The sequence below is a fragment of the Leucopleurus acutus genome (genome assembly GCF_964270905.1).
Source record: "Leucopleurus acutus genome assembly, chromosome: X".
Taxonomy (NCBI): domain Eukaryota; kingdom Metazoa; phylum Chordata; class Mammalia; order Artiodactyla; family Delphinidae; genus Leucopleurus; species Leucopleurus acutus.
This window is the reverse complement of record NC_139148.1, coordinates 18,478,902-18,501,228: the sequence shown is the minus strand read 5'-3', so window position 1 is coordinate 18,501,228 and position 22,327 is coordinate 18,478,902.

The window sequence follows — 22,327 nt, the reverse complement described above, 5'->3', positions numbered from 1 at the left end:
AGGTCTAGACATCATTGGACTGCAACTACATGAGAGATCCTGAGCCAGAAGTGCCCTGCCATGCACTTCCTGGAATCCTGATCCACAGAAACTGTGAGAGATAACACAGTGTTGCTGTTTTAAGCCACTAAGTTTTGGGGTGATTTGTGACACAACAAAAGGTAAATGGAACACCATGGAATTTAGATCAGACAAAATGAACTTGGAGTGCAAGGGGTCCGCTTACCTTGTCTTGAATTTGAAACTAGGCAGCAGATAATGAATTAGCTATCTAAAATTCAAATATAATCTTGAGGCTTTATATAAATGGTACATCTAAGTACTTATACTTTCCATTTGAATATAGATTTGCAAAGTAATATAATTTGGTAAAAAAATGAAGTACGAAGGATACGTTTTTCGCTTTTCTTTCAGATATAATTTTACCTCTTAATTGTTTTTGTTGAATATGTATAGAAAACAGTATATAAAAGAGACCTGTTTAGTTTAAAGCCTAACAAAATGAATATGTGTGCACTTATTTGCCACCCAACTACGAAAACTGAACATAACTAGAACATTTGAAGTCTCCCCACATCAAGTTTCTCTTCCTGAATTGCCTCCTTTCCTCTTTCCCAAAGGTAAGCGCTGTGCCAAAATTTGAATTTTTCATTTGTTTACTTACCTGTGTAGTTTTTCAGCTCACATACATTTTCTGAAACAATATATTATTTATTTTCCCAGGTTGTGAACATGGAAGCATGTTCAGTATGGGGGGGGGGGTTTGCAACTTAGTTCTTCTGCTCAAATGTACGTTTTTTGGTCTTTTTCGAATGTATGTTTTTGAGATGTATCCATGAGAATGTGTGTAGCTATAGTTCTCTCCTTCCCCTGCCCTTTTTTGATTACGTGCAAATTTTATTTTATTTTTTTAATTAACTTTTATTGGAATATAGTTGATTTACAATGTTGTGTTAGTTTCAGGTGTACAGCAAAGTGAATCAGTAATACATATACATATATCCACTCTCTTTTAGATTCTTTTCCTGTATAGGCCATTACAGAGTATTGAGTAGAGTTCTCTGTGCTGTACAGTCAGTCCATATTAGTTATCTATTTTATATATAATAGTGTGTATATGTCAATCCCAATCTCCCAATTTATCCCTCCCCCCCTTTCCCCTCCTGGTAACCATAAGTTTGTTTTCTACATCTGTGACTCTGTTTCTGTTTTGTAGATAAGTTCATTGGTACCCATTTTTTACATTGCACATATAAACGATGTCATATGATATTTGTCTTTCTCTGTCTTACTTCACTCAGTATGACAATCTCTAGGTCCATCCATGTTGCTGCAAATGGCATTCTTTCGTTCTTTTTATGGCTGAGTAATATTCCATTGTATATATGTACCACATCTTCTTTATCCATTCCTCTCTTGATGGACATTTAGGTTGCTTCCATGTCCTGGCTGTTGTAAATAGTGCCGCAATGAACATTGGGGTGCATGTATGTTTTCGAGTTAGAGTTTTCTCCAGATGTATGCCCAGGAGCGGGATTGCTGGATCATATGGTAGTTCTATTTTTAGTTTTTTAAGGAACCTCCATACTGTTCTCCATAGTGGCTGTACCAGTTTACATTCCCACCAACGGTGCAGGAGGGTTCCCTTTTCTCCACACCCTCTCCAGCATTTATTATTTGTAGATTTTTTGATGATGGACATTCTGACTGGTGTGAGGTGATACCTCATTGTAGTTTTGATTTGCATTTCTCTAATAATTAGTGATGTTGAGCATCTTCTCATGTGCTTTTTAACCATCTGTATGTCTTCTTTGGAGAAATGTCTATTTAGATCTTCTGTCCATTTTTTTTAATCTCTCTTAGTTTTATTTATTTATTTTACATCTTTATTGGAGTATAATTGCTTTACAGTGGTGTGTTAGTTTCTGCTTTATAACAAAGTGAATCAGTTACACATATACATATGTTCCCATCTCTCTTCCCTCTTGCGTCTCCCTCCCTCCCACCCTCCCTAATTTAAGAAAAAAAAAATGTCATGAAGAACCTAGGAGTAAGACAGGAGTCTTCTGTCCGTTTTTTGATTGGGTTGTTTGTTTTTTTGATTTTGAGCTGCATATGCTGTTTGTATATTTTGGGAGATTAATCCCTTGTCAGTTGCTTCATTTGCAAATATTTTCTCCCATTCTGAGGGTTGCCTTTTCCTTTTCTTTATGGTTTCCTTTGCTGTGCAAAAGCTTTGAAGTTTCATTAGGTCCCATTTGTTTATTTTTGTTTTTATTTTCATTACTCTAGGAGGTAGATCAAAAAAGATCTCGCTGCGATATATGTCAGAGGGTGTTCTGCCCATGTTTTCCTCTAAGAGTTTTATAGTATCCAGCCTTGCATTTAGGTCTTTAATCCATTTTGAGTTTATTTTTGTGTATGGTGTTAGCGAGTGTTCTAATTTCATTCTTTTACATGTAGCTGTCCAGTTTTCCCAGCACCACTTATTAAAGGGGCTGTCTTTTCTCCATTATATATTCTTGCCTCCTTTGTCATAGATTAGGTTACCATAGACGTGTAGGTTTATGTCTGGGCCTTGTGTCCTGTTCCACTGATCTATATTTCTGTGTCCTGATCTATATTTCTTGTGTCCTGATCTATATTTCTTGTGTCCTGTTCCACTGATCTATATACAGTATATATACTGTACTGTTGTGATTACTGGAGCTTTGTAGTATAGTCTGAAGTCAGGAAGCCTGATTCCTCCAGCTTCGTCTTTCTTTCATAAGATTGCTTTGGCTATTTTCATGGTCTTTTGTGTTTCCATACAAATTATAAAATTTTTTGTTTTAATTCTGTGAAAAATGCCACTGGTAATTTGATAGAGATTGCATTGATCTGTAGATTGTTTTGGGTAGTATAGTCATTTTCACAATATTGATTCTTCCAATCCAAGAACATGGTATATCTCTCCATCTATTTGTGTCATCTTTTATTTTTTTCATCAGTTATCTTATAGTTTTCTGAGTACAGGTCTTTTGCCTCCTTAGGTAGGTTAACTCCTTCCCCTTTTATACAGCTCTTAATCTAGTTAATTAAGTTAATGGAAAACAAATGCTGCATGTTCACTTGCCTCAGAATTTTCCAAAGAATAAAGTGAACAAAGAGCCAAAGCAAAGAAATCTGAAACTGATTTAAAAGCATTTACAATCCATAAGTAAAGAAAACGTAACAAATGTGTTCTTCTCTCAGTTCTGAAGGACTCAATTCCAAAAACTTGGATCTGTGACATGAGTTCCTACGTGTCTAGATGAGAAAGCAGCCCAATATTTGCATGATCTTAACCTTGCAATAATAAAAACTTCTTAACATACCATCATTCTCTCCTCCCTGTGATCATCATAGTAGCATAGTTGCCCACATGCACACCCATCGTACTTCTTTCTCTTGGGCTCAATGTTATTTGGCTGCCATGTGACTGATTCTGGTAAGTAGAAAATGGGCAGATGTGATGTATCCCTCTCCAGGGCCTCACCATACATAACTCTCCATGAAAATTCTCCAAGATGGCTATAAAATGAAAGGAGCCTGGATCCCAGAGTTACACTAGGAAGAGATCTTTCAAGGAGCGTCAATTGCCCAGCTGATACTGGGCTGTGAAATAACTGAGAAACAAACCTTTTTCTAGAAAGTCACTTAGATTTTAGAGTTATTTTTTTTTAACCAAAGCAGCATAAGCTCACCTATTCTGATCATTACCATCATCAGTAAATGTCATAGAATGCAATGTCAGGAACTGGATGACATTACTTTGAAGTTTGGTTTTTTTTTCCTTTCTTTTTGATTGTATTTTCACAGGGGACCAGCAGTTGTTGTGAGGTTGAAAGAGAGTATGGGATAAAACTCTATAGAAAGAATAGCAACTACCATTAATTAAGCCTTTACTACTTACCTGGCAATGTGCCAAATAATTTATAAGGTATATTGACTGGGTTGCTCATAGCAACCCTATAAAAGCCTATTTAGTCATTATCATCTATCTATGAGGAACTCGAGGTCTATCTATGACAGGAAACGTTTTTTTAATATTGGGAAATATATTTGTAATTATCGTTTATTGGAGATTTAATTATAGAATAAACCAGATATTTACATTGTATATTTTTTAAATTAAAAACATAAATCTCTCTTTTGTTATTTATAAGAGTGATAAACATTCATTTTGGAAAAGTCCTTGAAAATAGAGGACTATAAAAAAGAAAATAATTATGAGGTACAGTGGCATCACCCTGAGATGACTGCATAAGATTTGGTGCATTTTTCCATAGTATGACAGGAAACTTAATTAAAATTCTAGAACAAGTGGCATGACTTGAACTCAGGCCCTTTTTCCTCCAAATTTCGTGCTATGAACAATGGGTGCTTGACACAACTTTAAAACTTCCAGGAACAAGTCAGTTTAGTACAAATTAATTCTAACTGGACCCAGTGGTTGGAAAGATTCCAGTGCTTCCCTGCCTTGTTCTCCACATTTTTATAAACCTTCCTCTGCCACAGGGAGTGGGCTTACTGAGGCAGTGTGAGATGGGAAATACCCTCACTATGGCTATTTGCCCGTGGATGCCTCATTATTGTCACTGCCAGGAAAGCAAACTCTAAAGAGAAAAGAGGGAGAAAAGTCTGAGAACAGGCTCTGTGACGTACATTAAATAGCTCTTGGAATCAGTCAGTGTTGCCGGCAACCCAAAGATATGTTGAGTTGCTCGGGTCTCTGTGAATTTAAAAGCCCACCACCATTTTACAAGTGAGGATTTGAAATGCCTGAAAATAAGTGCCAAGGCATCATGGCTATTTAGCTATTCCAAATTGCATGTAGGGCTTGATGTGTGATTGTCACTTAATAGAATTTGCTAATGACACATTTATTAGACATTGATGAACCTCAGAAGATGGAGAGGTTCAGGTATGCATCCTGAGCTTCTGAAGCTCATCATTTGCACTTCTAAACATGTTAAGGGTTTCCCTTTTTAGTTTAAAAGCCAAACTACTTTCATGATTCCATCTGAGTGTAGAAATTTTTGTTTACAAAAACTTCTTTTCATGAATCAAAGGAAGAGAAGGCTATATAGTCTGTATGGAAAACAAGGAGTGTTTAAGGACAATACAATACAGTGAAAAGAAGCAGCATAAAGAAGAGAGGTGAGGGCTTCCCTGGTGGCACAGTGGTTCAGAGTCCGCCTGCGGATGCAGGGGACACGGGTTCATGCCTCGGTCTGGGAAGATCCCACATGCCGCGGAGCGGCTGGGCCCGTGAGCCATGGCTGCTGAGCCTGCGTGTCCGTAGCCTGTGCTCCGCAATGGGAGAGGCCGCAACAGTAAGAGGCCCGTGTACCGCAAAAAAAAAAAAAAAAAAAGAGGTGAAATGGAGTAGGAAAGAGACCAGAAAAATCGGAAATAGAGGCAGAGGGGAAAAATACATCTAGAATGGGAGGAAGGCGTAAAGAAAGAATATTTTTTAAAAAGCATGCTCAACTATTTACAGTTTCCATGCAGAAATTCCATTAGGCTTAAGAACATTCTGCATTAAAGAGGGCTTAAAGACAGCCCTCTGTAAATGGTTTTCTCACTAGAGGGAAAGATAATGATTAATAATTCAAAACAACACAACATTGTAAATCAACTATACTTCAATTAAAAATTTAAAAAATAATTCGAAACAAAACATTCATTTTGTACTTTTTAGGGGATGCATTTAGAGATACTGCCTCTTATACATACTCACAGAGATACATCTATTTTGTGCTCCCTCTCAGTTCTTGGCCACTGTAAGGGAGTGGTTGTGTGTGGAGGAATCCACCCCCACTCACATTCCATAACAATACAGATAAACCACTTAAGAAGGTGGAATTAATATGGTTGCCTCATAATCCTCAATAAGCTAGAAAGGCTTTCTTTTTGAAAAGCAGATGAGATAATATTCCTACGGTATCAGTATGATGGTCCCTGTCAGCAGAGGGAGAAGAGATTTGAAAAAAGGAAGTCCCGTTAATCTGAATTTCTTTGTGACTGTAAATTCACAAGTACAGCCTGGAAAGTCTGGACAGCTACTGCACTGCTGCTCACAGGGTGCTGATAAGCAATGCAGTTTATTTCCATCATCTCAGCATAACTGTCGGAGGGCCACCCGCAGGCCTGGGTGAATGAAGAAGGAAGGAGAGGCAGGAAGCCTCCGAGAATACCTCCTCTGATAGTCTGCCTTTACCACCATTTACTACCTCTGTCCTTATTCCCAACACAGTTCCCCCATCCTCCTTACCCCCCTTAGTGCACAAGTGCAAGAGTTACTAGTATAGCTGACTGAGAAAAAGGGATGATGTACTTAAGAGCAGTTGAGATGAATTCTAAAATCTGCCCATGGAGTTATGTCAAGTGTCTGGCTCAGCTCCAAGTACATCCTTGGTACACAAGATATTGGTTGTCTTCCTTTCTTATCACCCCTTTCTAATCTCCAGTTTTCCAGGTTGGTTTATTTGGGGTTGGCATCTGGGAGTAGGTTGACTAGGTGTCTGTATGGTCTTTTGTCTCAACAAAGCAGGCTACAGACACCAGAAGTTTGAGAACCATGATTCCGTGAAATGTGCAATAACTTACCAAAACCGTTAGTCATTTGAGCCTCTCTTCTTACTCTTACTCTTCGAAAGAATGAGAGGGAATAACTCTTCTCTTTTCTAACTCATTTCTAGTAAAAGGATTTTGTTACTGAGATATTTTATCTCATAAAGTTGTTGCCATATATTTTCTCGAAATAAATTGACATTAATCGTAACAAAAACAAAAACAGTGACTTTCATGCATTAAGAAATTACAGCCATTGGCCAGCAACGGAAGTAATTTTTCAGATATAATCTTATTTTAGACTTAGAACGACTTTCAAAGGGGTTATTATTATCCTTAACTCATGACTTTCAGATTATAATTAGATAAACTGAATAAGAACATTGGTAAATTATCAGGAAAATGTTTAATACATTCCCAAACCCTACTAGAACTTCCATTAATCTTTACTGAAAAGCGAGTTCAAGATTGCAGCGTTGCTTTAATAAGCATGAGCTAACCAGAACACAGCTGAGCTGGAGAATGTAGATGGCTCATTTTACCATCACCACCCCTCTTGCCTGCCTGTAGCTAACGCTATCAAGCACTTCCTTATGTTACCATTTAAACTCATCCAAATAAATTAATTGATGGAAAGATATTGGAGATTATGTAATTACTTCCTCTGTCTCTGGTGGTGTTGCCATCTGACTTCCAGGCAGCAGGATGAGATCTAAATCAAATGCAAATAATTGTTCACAATTAGGAAATGAAATGCCTGGAGAACTCCATGGTATTTTAAACAAGCTGATGTACTTGCCATCGATCAACAGTTGAGGCTTTCTAGCATGTACTTGGCTTGAGTCCCAATGATGACAGTGCACATAGCAACAAGTTTCCTTTCTACATCAGAGACAGTAATTCCCAAGGACGCACCCTTCAGTAAGATGTGAACTTTTGCAGGAATGTGTACATAAAAAGTATTATTGGTTCAAATTTGTGAGGAGTACCGGGTGGTTGATTTCAGGTCATGCACTGACTTGTAATATTCATATAAAAGTTTACATAGATAATCTTTTAAGTTAATCGCCTTAGACATCTTGGGGACTGATCAGGTGTTTTCTCAAGGGAAAACATGTCTAGCCTTCTCTCAGGGCATTTAAGCTGGTGGGTTTTGTGTTGCTTTGTTTTTGTTCCAAGGCAAAGAAGCTATTCTTCTTTAAGATGTTTCTCAGGATCCTTGGTGATGACCTTAATGCCAGTGGATCCAGTCACACCTATCATGACCACATCTAGCCAATAAAAAGACTTCATTGCCTTTGAACATAGTGGAAAAGATGCTACATTTTGAAAAGAGACAAGGGCAGAATAACGAGGGCAAAACATAAGCCTGAAAGGAGAAAATGTTTCCAAAGAAAATGACCTTAATAGTCTAACAGCTTAGATGGGTACAAAGGTTTTTATAAACACTATTAGTATTCATTTAGTATAGGTAGCAGACAGCAACAAGAATTGGAAAATAACTTGGAGGTGATCACGGAATGGACAGAGTGAGGCAAAAAAATAAGCTTCTTGCTGAGCACAAATCTCAGTGTCACCAGAGAGCACAGTTGGAATGTCCTCCTTTCCTGATTAGCAACCACCTAATCAAGGACACAGAGTGCCTGCCCAGGACTATATAAGTCATGCCGAAAAACAGAAGGGTTCAGGCCGTGGTGTTTTCCATCTATTGTATGTACCTGATTAAGAAAAATTTTAAAACTAATTATTGGGGGTAAATTTAGGGGGATGAGGATGTTCTTTTTAAATAAGGAGAAAGTCTTTTCAGAAGTTATTGCTAAAGAAATCCAAAGTCTCAACATTTATCTACAGGTAGCTCAGGTAGGAGGGCATAGGGATAAAGGAGGGAAAATCCCAAATACGTATATGTAAGTACAATTACAGATATAAATGGAATAGTTGTTCAAAGAAACACTCCTGTTCTTTGAATGTTAGAGACAGGTTATTTTTTCTTTCCTAATGAATAATCATCTGTTTTTAAGGGGGTTCCAGAGGGAGAAAAAGAGGAAAATGGGTTGGTTTGAGTCAGTAGGGTCTGAAAACAGTGATGAAACATGCTTTTGGAAAGGGGCTGGATTTGCCTTTTGAGTAGTGATGACATTACAAATAAAGCTTTGCTCTTACCACTCAAATGAGTATGAGAGAGGTCAGAATTAGAAAGATCTTTCTGAAATGCAGATCTGATGATGTTCGTCTCTGAAATAAAATGGGCTAATGTCCGAACTCCTTGAAAATCTACCTCAAAACTTGATTCTCGGGTCCCTCTCCCTTTTCCTGCATTTTGCCACATTTCCCTCCCCAAACCCTGCAAATTCACTCTAGGTTTCAGCTTCATAGAAGTTCAGTCTTTTCTCAGCACAGTGTGCTCTCCCATGCCTCTAAGCTTTGCACACAATGTTCCAGTGATTTTGAAAACCCCCTCCCCTCATCCATTTTCTATATGAAAGCTTCTACTACTCTTTAAAGCTTTGCCAAAACTTCCATATAAAAACTCATTCACTCCCTGGAGGAATCAGGCACCCTGACTTCCGACTATACTACAAAGCTACAGTAATCCAGACAGTATGGTACTGGCAGAAAAACAGAAATATAGATCAATGGAACAGGATAGAAAGCCCAGAGATAAACCCACGCACATATGGCCACCTTATTTTTGATAAAGGAGGCAAGAATATACAATGGAGAGAAGACAGCCTCTTCAATAAGTGGTGCTGGGAAGACTGGACAGCTACATGTAAAAGAATGAAATTAGCACACTCGCTAACACGATACACAAAAATAAACTCAAAACGGATTAAAGACCTAAATGTAAGGCCAGACACTATAAAACGCTTAGAGGAAAACATAGGCAGAATACTCTATGACATACATCACATCAAAATCCTTTTTGACCCACCTCCTAGAGAAATGGAAATAAAAACAAAAATAAACAAATCGTACCTAATGATGAGTATTATGTTCATTGCTGCCTCCAACAGTGGACTTCTTGCTCCTCGAGGACAAGGATTTTGTCTTATTGATCTTTGGATCTCAAAGGCCCAGTAGGTGCCAGAGAAGGTAATATAGTACAGTAGCTAAGAGCAAAGGTTCTGGAGTCAGAGGGTTGACTTCAAATCCTTTCCCTTCTACTCACTAATTGTGTGACCATCGGCAGGTCCCTTTGAATTTCAATTTTATCATCTACAATGACTGTTATAATACTCGTCTAAATATTATCATTGTCGTAATATTTACCAGATAGAATTAGATAAAATCGTGTATGTAAAATGCTTAACACATTGCCAAGCACATAGTAGTACTTAGTAAATTGTAGCTATTTTTATTACTATAGTAAATATTTGAGGAAAGAAAGTTGTGCTACTGTATCTTCCTCAGGATGAAGAGGTAAAAAACATGAACCAGTGATAAAAAGAAAGCCACTGTTCTAGGCTCACTTCAATTGAAGTGAGAATGTTGAATTTGAACAAAAAAAGGAATTATAAATCAAGACGTGTGAGACTAGAACCCAAACATTTAAAGCGTGCAGGAGAAAAGCACAAAATAATGTGGTTAGTTACTAATTAGATGAGTTTAAAAACAACTTTCTTTGCATTACAAAAATGTATTAAAAGGGAATAGGAAGGAAAACAAAAATATGTATTGACAAGTATCTTATTGCAAACACAGATCATCTTAGTTAATCCTCTTTGAAAGGAGATATTATCCCCATTTTACAGATGGGGAAACAAGTTCAGAAAAGTTAAGTTACCCTCAAGTAACTTGCTTCAGGATGTCAGGTAGAATCCCAACCCAAATCTATGAGCTATGTTTATTCATTCATTCATTCACTCACTCATTCATTCATAGAAACAAATGTTTACTAAGTTCCTGTGTTATTCTAAGTCTTGAGGAGTGAATGGTGGTCAAAACAAACAAGGCCCCTGCCCCCAGGGAGCTTACATTTTAGTGGCAGGAGACATAAAATAAGCTCATAAAAAATAAATAAGATTAATACAATAAACAGTGATGACAGAGGTGTAACTACCTGAGATTGGATGGTCTTGAAAGGCCTTTCTAAGAAGTAGCACTTGGGCTGAAACCTGAATGAGGAGAAGGCACCAAGAACATTCCAGCAAAAGTAATAAATACTACGACTCCAAGGCAGAAATAAGCTTGTTTAGTTACAATAGCAGACAGAAAAAAAAAGATGGCAGAAAACCCATGGTCTTCCATTATGTTTCACCAAGAAGAAACAAGGATAAAGATGGTCAAGAAACCTAGAAGAGAGCTCGTGTTGTGCGCAGAAGAATGCATGAAGCAAGATATCAATGAAACAAGGCCACCTTTAGGTTGTGGTCCTCAGCCTTAAAGATGCAGAAACTACATTACCTAAAGGCCTTCAAGTAGAACATTTGGTGAGACTTGCTCACAGTGATAATACAATGAGGCTGGGGTCTAGAAACTGAAATTGCACTCTATTAGATTGCAATGTGAGCTATCACTTCCCAGTCCTTCCTCAGTAGATAATTGGCTGTGATGATAGAGCAAATGCATTTTCTCCTTATGGCCATATTACATAGGAAAGCAAATTACTTTTATCAGGCTTCTTTGTAAGGAATCAGAGCAAGGAGAGAAGAAGTGATTCAAAAATTTCCTACATCAGTCTCAGATGGCCCATAACAGGGATATACCTGCCAGATGGGCAAGACTGTAGCATTTGCTTGCCTAGGCACTCTCTGTTGTTCAGTGTTTGGAAAAGGTTGAATAGCACTAGCTTCTCACGCCCTCCTTTTTCTCCTTGCATTCCCAGCGCCTGCCTAGCATACCCTGAGGCTCAGAGACAATCTCAATAATGCTTAAAATGAATTCATGAATGACCTCTTCAATTGCTACCCTCTTTTCAAATATATTTCTTCTTTCCTTTGAAACAGTCTTTTTCTGATCAAGAAACTATGCTCTGTGCCTTAAAGTAACTTTGCGTTTCTCTGTCCTAATCCTGTGTGTGTTTGTATATTATGATGTTCAGGCTGAATTCTGAGCTAAGGAATTCACTTGTGGGGAGAAAACATAATAGAGAGTCTGCTAAGCATATGGCCCAGGAAAATAATCTACTATGCAAAATGAAGGAGAGACCGCTCAGGGAGGATGTGTTGATTCTCAGAAGCTCTTTGGGTTTATTTATATATTCTTTAATCTTAACAAGCTGACCCTTTACATAGCTCCTGCTTCAGTTCCCATAAATTTCTCAAAATAACAGTGGTTTGGGGATGATCTTGGGCTTCAAAGGATTACAGAATGGTCTTTGTGTAGAGTTACTCATTACTTCCTCAAGTCACTTTTCAACTTTCAAATATACTAAGGTCTGCATTCAACAAGCAACAAATTTAGACTTCTGTCCAACCTGAAAAGGTCATATAGTGTAAGTAATAATTACTTTGCAGAAGAATGTTGTTTTGATTCCCCTATCAGATCTTAACCAACTACACGATGATAAAATACTCCAGGGGTAGAGAGCCAGCTGGAGCTCCCCCACCCCAAAACCCTTAAGTCCACTCTGATGGAGAATCTATGCTTTCATCTTACATCTAGATGTAAGACATTTCAGGGAGTGTGATGCCTTTTGAGGTCATACTGTGATCTTGGAAACACAACTGAATTGTGAATAAAACCATGTTGTTCAGACACTTTAACTCCTGAACTCTCTGTTTCTTAATGGTCACTCCATTTACTGATTTTTCTTAGAAGGCATATGGGTAGTTACTCATACCCAACAGGGAAATTATTTAGGGCTTTGTATTTTCTCCTTTTATTCAAAATATTCATTTAAAAGATAGCAGACACGTGATAGCGAAAAATGCCCTGAGACAAACTTGTGTTTAATGTTATTTACTTATCTTTTGTAAGATTCCTCAGAGTACGTTTCAGACTCCCTACAAGGATACAGCCAAAGTATGGATTATTTTTAATCCCTGGAGATGAAATGCTGATTAGTCTAGTGACTTAAAGATTCTAAATTAGTAATGGGCTATTTGCATGTCTCTCTAATATCCAGCCAAACAAATACTACAAGATTTCTTGTGTCTTAAAGATTTATGCATTGTTTCTATCATTTCTATCATCCTTTCTTTCCTCTTTTGCAAACCAAAGTTAATCACCTGTGGTTGGTTATCCTAATGAACTGAGAGTCTCAAATTCGCTCACAATTACAGGTGATGTATGTAATCTTATAGAGTATAAGAAACATTTGCTTGGTGCAAATAAATCAACATCTTATATGTTTTGGTTATATGTTTAGGACTTCCTTCTGTGCTCTGCCGTTGTAACCCCCCTTACCGTCATTCAGTCAAACATAGTCATAAAGCACCTATATGCTAGTGTGTTGTCTTTTGTAACATTCCTCAGAGTAAATGCACCTTGTTGTATGCTAGGCACTAGAGCCAGAAAGATGAGAAAACAGGTTTGCCATCCTCAAGGAGCTACCTGTACAGTGAGAAAGACAGACATGCAAACAAACAATTATAACAAAGTATTAACTGGTAGTAAAATGAAGTTAGATATAAGGTCCTATGAGCACATGGAAGAGTACTAAAGAAAGGTCTAAAAGAGAAATGATGTGCTTAATTTGTTTCATGCCTGTAATATAACAATAACAATAGCTGCAATTCATCGAGTACTTAATACATTTCAAACACAGTGCTAAGCACCTAATATGATTTGTTTAATTATTTTAACGACACAAGAGACAGATATTATCATTTCCTCCATTTACATATGAGAAAACTTGAGCATGGAGAATTTAGGTAAGGTTCTCACTGTCACACAGCTAATCAGTGAAGCCAAGGCTTGGGTCAAGAAATCTGTCCACTGTCGAGGTGTTGTTTTTTTCTTAAGTTTTTTAACTTTTAAAATTTGTTTTGAAATCATTTCACTCTTAAAGAAACATCAGAAGAGTAGTACAAAGAATGCCCATATATACTTATCTAGGTTCCCCATTTGGTAATATTTTATCATATTTTCTTTATCATTCTCTTCCCCCTCTCAACAGATATATTGATTGATTGATAATTTTTCCTCTGCATCAATTGAGAGTAAGTTTCAGGCATGATGCCCCATTATCTCTGCTATAGACTGAATGTTTGTGTCCCCCCAAAATTCATATGTTGAATGTTAAGCCCCAGTGTGATGGTATTAGGAGGTGGGGCTTTGGGAGGTGATTAGGTCATGAGGATGAGGTCCTCATTAATGAGATTAGTGCCTTTATGGAAAAGATCCCAAAGAGCTCTGTGCCCCCTTCTTCCAGATGATGATACAGCAAGAAGATAACTGTCTATAAACCAGGAAGCTGGTTCTCACCAGACACCAAATTGGCTGATGCCTTGATCTTGGACTTCCCAGCCTCCAGAACTGTGAGAAATAAATCTCTTTGGTTATAATATTTTTGTTATAGTAGCCTGAACTTACTAAGACAATTTCTAAATACTTTAGGGTTTATTTCCAAAATGACAAAGACACTCTCCTATATAATCACATTATGACCACCAAAATCAGGAAACTAACATTGATACAATACTACCATCTAATTAATAGACCTTATTAAAATTATGCTAATTGTCCCAATAATGTGCTTCACACTAAAAATATATTTTTTTTCTTCTGTTCTAAGGGCCAATCCAGAATCATGTGTTTCATTTAGTTGTCATGTCTCTGGTCTCCTTGAATCTGGAATAGTTCCTCTCAGCCTTTCTTTGTCTTTCATGACTGACATTTTTGAAGAACACAGGCCAGTTATTTTGAGGACTTTCAGTTTGACTTTTTCTGCTATTTCCTCATGATTAGATTCAGGTTGTGCATTTGGGGCTGCAATACCACAGAAGGGATGTTGGTTCCTTCTCAGTGCATTGTATCAGGGGGCCATGATGTCAGATGGTTTTATTACTAGTGATGTTAACTTTGATTACTTGGTGAAGGTGGTATCCACCAGGTTTCTCTACTATAAAATTACTACTTCTCCTTTTATAATTAATAAGTATTTTATGGGAATATATAAATATTTTGTTCCTCAATAAATATTCACCCACTAGTTTTAGCATGATGATTCTTGCCCGAGTTAATTATTACTATTATGGTTACCAAATGGTAATTTTCTAATTCCATCATTTTGTCTATGTTCATTAGTTGGCATTCTAGTCTAATGAAGAGCTTTCCCTTCTCCCATATTCATTTTTATATTTATTTTATTATTTACATTTGCATGGGGTCATACAATTATCAGCCAGTTATTTGTTACTATCATAAGTTACTTTGCCACTCCAGTTTTCCCAGATTTAGTCCCAGGTATCCCCTTCATGCTTGTTCCTGTGTTCTACGAATAGATCTTGATCACTCTTCGAGCATTTACTTTCTGGCACCACAAAATATTCCAGGTCCATCCTTATACTTTCCCTGCCCCAGCCATGGACTCATCCATTTTTCTGAGGTAGCCTCTTGTTCTTAACTTCTCTTTCTGGCCATTCACCAGGTCTTATTTTTATGTATATATGCAGATGAATAACACAAGTAGTTTAATATCTAGAAATCTCTATTAAGCAGCCATCTTCACAACTACTACATTGAAAATTAAAACTGGCTAACCTAGCTTGAAGTCACTATATAAGTTCCTAAAATGCCTTCTAAATCCCGCCAAAAGGACGACTTGGGCCCTAGGAAGATAAAAGAAAAAGTGATAAAAAAGGAGAGCAAGAAAAGGAAAAGAAAGAAAAAAAAACAAATAAGAAAAATCATAGAAACAGATTTTTTTTTTAGTACCTTTTCTGTGTCGGGCACCAAGATATTTTCACATGTAACTTCTCATTATATATCTGCAACCATTTCTCAGGGTAGAGCTGATGATCTTCACTTAATAGGTAAGAAAGTAGAGGTTCAGGATTTCATTGACCTGCTCCACCCTCCACAGGAAGGCAGAGAACTAGGAATTGAACCTTTCTAGATCACATTTTAAACCCATCTTCCTCTGTACAGTTTTAAAGCTGCCTCTCTACAGTTTTAATGCTAATTCACATCCTATGTTCTATTTTTGTAATTGGCTATCCCTCTACACCTTACATAATAACGCTTTATTTACCCATTTCCCAAACACCAGAACACCTTATGCTCAGACAGATGATAAAGACTTTCCTTAGCTCTAAGAACAACCTGTTACGACAAACATCTTTCCTGGAATTAGGATTCACCACCTGCTTTTTAGGTTAGCATTATTTTCTGAACTGTGAAGCACAGTACTCTAGAACCACTTGACATATAACAGACAGCCTTTATTCAGCAGGCTGTTATTAATGCCTCTTGTAATAAACACTATACTCGGTGTCTTCGTTTTTTAAAGACCATAAAATCTGGGGGTAAAATGCAGCTTACTCATCAGTAGACAATTTGAGAGAATAGGGAATTTTTATTTCTCTAAAAGAGCAGAACTAAAATGTCTGATTACAGAGCAAAGCAAGGTTATGGTTATGGTGTTTATTCTGTGCATGAATTGATTACAGATCAAAACCAGGATACATCTACATCTATGTCCTAGCAAGTTAGAACAGTAAGGATCCAGGCAGAGTTATATGAAACCTTTGGTGAAGTATGAAGAAATACTTCCTAACAGAGCAACTAAGAATAGGGAATAGCTAATTTTTGCACATTTTAAACAGTGTATTCACATGCAGTTGCATCTCAAAAGAACCCTGTGAAGGAGAGTGGGTGTATCACCTCATCCTCATTTTACAGGTGAGGAATATTGAGGTTCAAAGAGATGAAGTGACTTGCCTAAGATCTCACAGCTAATAAACTAGTAGTTGATACTCAAATCCTGCTTACTACTCTTTACACCACACCATGATTAAAGTCCTACAAATTAGATGTTTGCTAGAATCTCTCTGGGCTTAATCAAATCAATATGAGCAGATGGCAAAGGAAAGGAAATCCGTTCCCACTTTATTCCTTGAAGGCTCTTGATAAAAGATGGAAGATGCAATGTGGGGCCCTTTATTCTGTTGTTCTAGTTTAAAAAAATGTTTTCTGTTTCTGAGTAGACAGCAATATAATGTGTGAAATGTATTTTGGCCAAATTAATAGCATCATACCACAGAATTATTTTGCCTCCAATGTTATGTGATCAACTGTTTCACTGTAGCGATCAAGTAACCTCATCTATCATGTGAATAGGGATAAATATAAACCCAACAGTAAGTAGGAAAGAACTAACGGGGCGTCAGGAGTTGGGGAGTTTGCCTACACACCCACCACTACCACCCTAGACAAAGGTTACTAACTGGCACTTATGACACAGCGAGGTCTAAGTGAGAATCACTTTATCGTATTATGGAAAATTTTATGCAGATAGTATGGCTATTGCATGCAGGACTTAGGACCAATTTCTTAAAGTAAATATAATAAGCACTATCATGTATTGAGTATCTTATATGTGTCAACTAGAACACACAATACTTTATTGCCATTTTATCATTAATTATTAAAACTAATCTATTGTGATGTACATATTTATTCTTAATTTTTAAACTTTTTTTGGAGTATAGTTGATTTACAATGTTGTGTTAGTTTCAGGTGTACAGCAAAGTGAATCAGTTTTACATACACATATATCCACTCTATTTTTAGGTTCTTTTCCCATGTAGGTCATTACAGAGTATTGAGTAGAGTTCCCTATGCTATACAGTAGGTTCTTATTGCTATCTATTTTATATATAGTAGTGTGTATATGTCAATCCCAATCTCCCAATTTACCCCTCCTCTCCCCCTTATCCCCTGGTAACCATACATTTGTTTTCCACATCTGCAACTCTACTTCTGCTCCTTTGTTTTGTTTTTGTTTTTGTTTTTGTTTTGAGCATTCTTTTCCCATATAGGCCAGGGGTCCTCAACCCCCAGGCCATGGACTGATACTGGTCTGTGGCCTGTTAGGAACCGGGCTGCACAGCAGGAGGTGAGCAGCAGGCAAGCGAGCGAAGCTTCATCTGTATTTATAGCCACTCCCCGTCGCTCGCATTGCCGCCTGAGCTCTGCCTCCTGTCTGATCAGTGGCGGCATTAGATTCTCATAGGAGCATGAACCCTACTGTGAACTGCACATGTGAGGGATCTAGGTGGCACACCTCTTATGAGAATCTAATGCCTGATGATCTGAGGTGGAGTTGAGATAGTGATGCTAGTGCTGGGGAGCGGCTGCAAATGCATATTATCAGTAGCAGAGAGGTTTGACTGCACAGAGACCATAATAAATCAATTGCTTGCAGACTTATATCAAAACCCTATCAGTGAGTGGCAAGTGAAAACAGGCTCAGGGCTGCCACTCATTCTTCATTATGGTGAGTCATATAATTTCATTATATATTACAATGTAATAATAGAAATAAAGTGCACAGTAAATGTAATGTGCTTGAATCATCCTGAAACCATCCCCTGCCCCAGTCCATGGAAAAATTGTCTTCCACAAAATCGGTCCCTGGTGCCAGAAAGGTTGGGGACTGCTGATATAGGCCATTACAGAGTATTAAGTAGAGTTCCCTATGCTATACAGCAGGTTATTGTTAGTTACCTATTTTATGTATAGTGGTGTATATATTGTCAGTCCCAATCTCACAATTTATCTGTCCCCTCCCCCCCCCATCCCCTGGTAACCATAAGTTTGTTTTCTACATCCATGACTCTACTTCAGTTTTGTAAATAAGTTCATTTGTCCCCCCGCTTTTTTTAGATTCCACCTAACAGCAATATCATATGATATTTGTCTTTCTGTGTCTGACCTACTGCACTCAGTATGACAATCTCTAGGTCCATCCATGTTGTTGCAAATGGCATTATTTTGCTCTTTTTTATGGCTGAGTAATATTCCACTGTATATATATGTACCACATCTTCTTTATTCATTCCTCTGTTGACGGACATTTAGGTTGCTTCCACATCCTGGCTATTGTAAATAGCATTGCAATGAACATTGGGGTGCATGTATCTTTTTGAATTATGGTTTTCTCTGGATATATGCCCAGGAGTGGGTCATATGGTAGTTCTACTTTTAGTGTTTTAAGGAACCTCCAAACTGTTCTCCATAGTGGCTGCATCAATTTACATTCCCACCAACAGGGTAGGAGGGTTCCCTTTTCTCCGCACCCTGTCCAGAATTTATTTTTTGTAGACTTTTTGACGATGGCCATTCTGATCAATGTGAGATGATATCTCATAGTGGTTTTGATTTGCATTTCTCTAATAATTAGTGAGGTTGAGCATCTTTTCACTTGCTTTTTGACCATCTGTATGTCTTCTTTGGAAAAAATGTCTATTTAGATCTTCTGCCCATTTTTGGATTGGGTTGTTTGTTTTTTTGATACTGAGCTGCATGAGCTGTTTGTATATTTTGGAGATTAATCCCTTGCTGGTGGTTGCTTCGTTTGCAAGTGTTTTCTCCCATTCTGAGGGTGGTTTTCCCATTTTAAAATAAAAATACTCAGAACACACAGCTGATAATCAGGGAAGCTGGGATTAGAAGGCCATTGTATAGAGTGCTAAAGCCCATTCATTACCTGACAACTTGGCTATATTACACAATTAGAATGTGTAAATACTATGGTAGATATGAGTCTACCATTGAGTCCCAATCCTCCTTCACATAGGAAGTTAGTAAATTACCTCTAACCAGAAATTCTTAGGTCTCTCTTTCAGTTATCTTTTATCTTTATGTGTTGCCATTTTCCCTCTTTTATGTTCTGCAGTCTTCTTCTGGGTGTGGTGAAGACTTAAACATTCCTTCTGCAGTAACCTAATCTCTAGTTGTTCTGTTTCCAGTTATTTGGACTTTGCTGCCAACTCCCTTTGCTCCCAGCTCCTGCTCACATGCTCTGCTATTCTGGAGTTTCTGTCTCCTGATGACTTGTCTTCATCTTCCAGTCATTACTGTTGTAGCTCCCTGATACGCCATGCTCCATTTCTATCACTTGATGCTTGGCACATTCTCTGTTTTTTGACATTATGTTTCATGCAATTGTCCTGTGATATTCATGCCCATGAGAATTTGCCTTCTCTTCTATGGGCCAATTCTTAGAACCTATCCATAAGTAACCTTCTAAAAAGTTAAGGATTTACTTATTTTCATCTACAATAGCCACCAGGCACAGTGCCCACAGGAGGACTATTTCCTTAGGACAGTTCTCAAACTTTCACCTGTATAAGAATCACCTGAAGGACTGGTAAAAACACAGAATGTTGAGCCCCACCCCCAGAGTTTCTGATTTCACCGGTCTTGGGACAGGGATAGATCAAGGTCTGAGACTTTGCTCTTCTAACACATTCCCAGATGATGTTTGTATTAGAGGTCCAGAGACCACACTTTGAAAACCGCTGCCTTAGACTGAGTAGAAAAGAAGACCCATCTACCATATTCACATCTCATAGTACTCTTGTTGAGAACTCAGTCAGTTTGACAACTTATTAAAACTATCTACCATATCTCAGCACATTTATAGGTAGTGTGTATAAAAAGATAAAGAAGGCTTTACGCATGATTTCAGGGAATTCGCGGCTTGATAGGAGACACGTATGTAAATGAATAAACGCATTACAGTATAATAAGGCCTATGACAGTGGTAAAACAAGATGCAGCCAGAAGACAAAGAGGTGGTGGTTACTTCTTTCCCTTAGAGATTACATCAGGCTTTATTAAGTGGAGGTAACAATTAAAAGGATCCTTTGGAGGCGGTACAGGTGGCCAATTCTAGGCAATTAGAAGTGTGTTAAAACCACAGAAATCAAATGTTTGGGGAGTTGTAGGGGATTGGTAGACTTTTGGTATGGCTTAAGTGTTGAACGAAGTGGAGATATTAAAAGGATATGATTGAACAAATAGTGAGATTGGGCCTTATGTGTGATTTAACATGCCTTTTTCCTGGGGTTGAGAGAGTAATTTGAGTGTTTCTATCAGTCAAGAACATTACTAGACTTGAGCTTTAGAAGTATCACTGTGGAAGATGGTTGGAAGGAAGGAAGAATGTGGTGACAAATAGAAAGGGTGGATACCCTAGAAGAAAAAGAGAGAGACTAAAAGAGTGGGATACCACAGATTTTGATACAAGGGAAAATTCTGTTTAATTTGGGAATACTCTGTAGACATTGTATTGTGATAATTTCCTTATATGCCTGTCTTACACAGTACACTAAAAACTCCTTTGGTCATCTTTGTATCATCAGTATCTATGGTAGTTCCTGGATTAGTATGAGCTCAAGAAATGTCTGAATGAATAGAAAATTAATGAAAACCAGATTATCATTTACTTCCTTTGGATTTCAATCCCATTTTCTAAAAAATGGGGAGGAAAAGATCTGTTTCATTCTCCCCAGAATATGACAAGTGAATGGATGAATATTAATAAGGTGATATATACTTATTAGGAAGCAAGTAGAAATGGGTGGCATACTGGTGATGGGATTTATCACACAAATGATAATCATTTGAACCTTCATTTATTTGAATAAGATTTCTGAAGTTATCTCCAAATTGCTTTGGTAAAGATAGCTGGACTGAATTAAAAGTCTTATTACGGAAGTCTTCAAATGTCCGTTAATTCTTTTGTGCAGGGAGATTAATTTGCAGATTTGCCCATTCCTATGTGCAACCAAGGCATTGCTGGTTCTGTCAGATAATTTTCTCAATTACATCTCTAGGCAATTAAATAAATTGCAAGGCAATAGTCCATTGCTTTTGGAAACTCCTGTTCTGAGAGGAGTGAAATTCTTACCCTTAAGAGACTAGGTATCAGTGGTTTAAAAGAAATTTTAAAAATAACTGCATATTAATCTTATCTATCTACTTTCCTGATTGCTCCTTTCCCTAACATTCTAGCATTGGCAAGATCAAGACATTTTCTTGTTTCTGTGATTTTACTTGTTCTAATAGCAACATAAAAGTTCAGGGATATAGATTCTAAATACAGAAGAAATAACAAAATAAGAACTACATTAAGACACATGCTAGAGATGTTTCTGAACCTAAAAGATAACTTCCTAGAAAAAGAGGGGGGAAAGTAGTTATAAAGTAAAGAAGGAGAATTTTACTTTTTTTTTTCAACAGGGGATGCTAGTTGGCAATGATGAAATGTCTTCAAAAGTATGAAGGCAAAGGATTCTGAACCTTGAATTCTAGACCCATTTAATCATGGGGGAAATAGAGGTTCTTAAGCATGAAGAGGATTTGGAAAATATACTAGATGCATGTTGTTTTTTCCTGAAAAATAATATGACTGAAAGATATGGTCCAGCAAAACTAAAAAATAATTCAAAAAAAGAGTAAGACATCAGATACAAGAAATAGTGTGAGCAAAGAAACCAACAAAATCCATCCTTAAGCTGAAACCAGTTTTCCTCAGTGGAGATGCTGTGGGCATTTTGGGTAACAACTGCTTGTTTTGTAGACTGCCCTGCCTGTTGCAAAATGCCTACCATCTATGATCCCCAATTTTAAAGAAAGAGTTCTGAGAACAATAGGGGCGTAACATTTTTTTTAAGTGAATAGAAAACTAGAACCATAATTCTGGTGGTGAGTCACTGATAATGTTTATTGTGGTACTTTGTATTATGAAATTAATATCTCAATGAAAACAATATGAACATGACAAAAGTCAACAAAATGTGAAGTATATGTCACTCTAACCCTCATTCCTGCT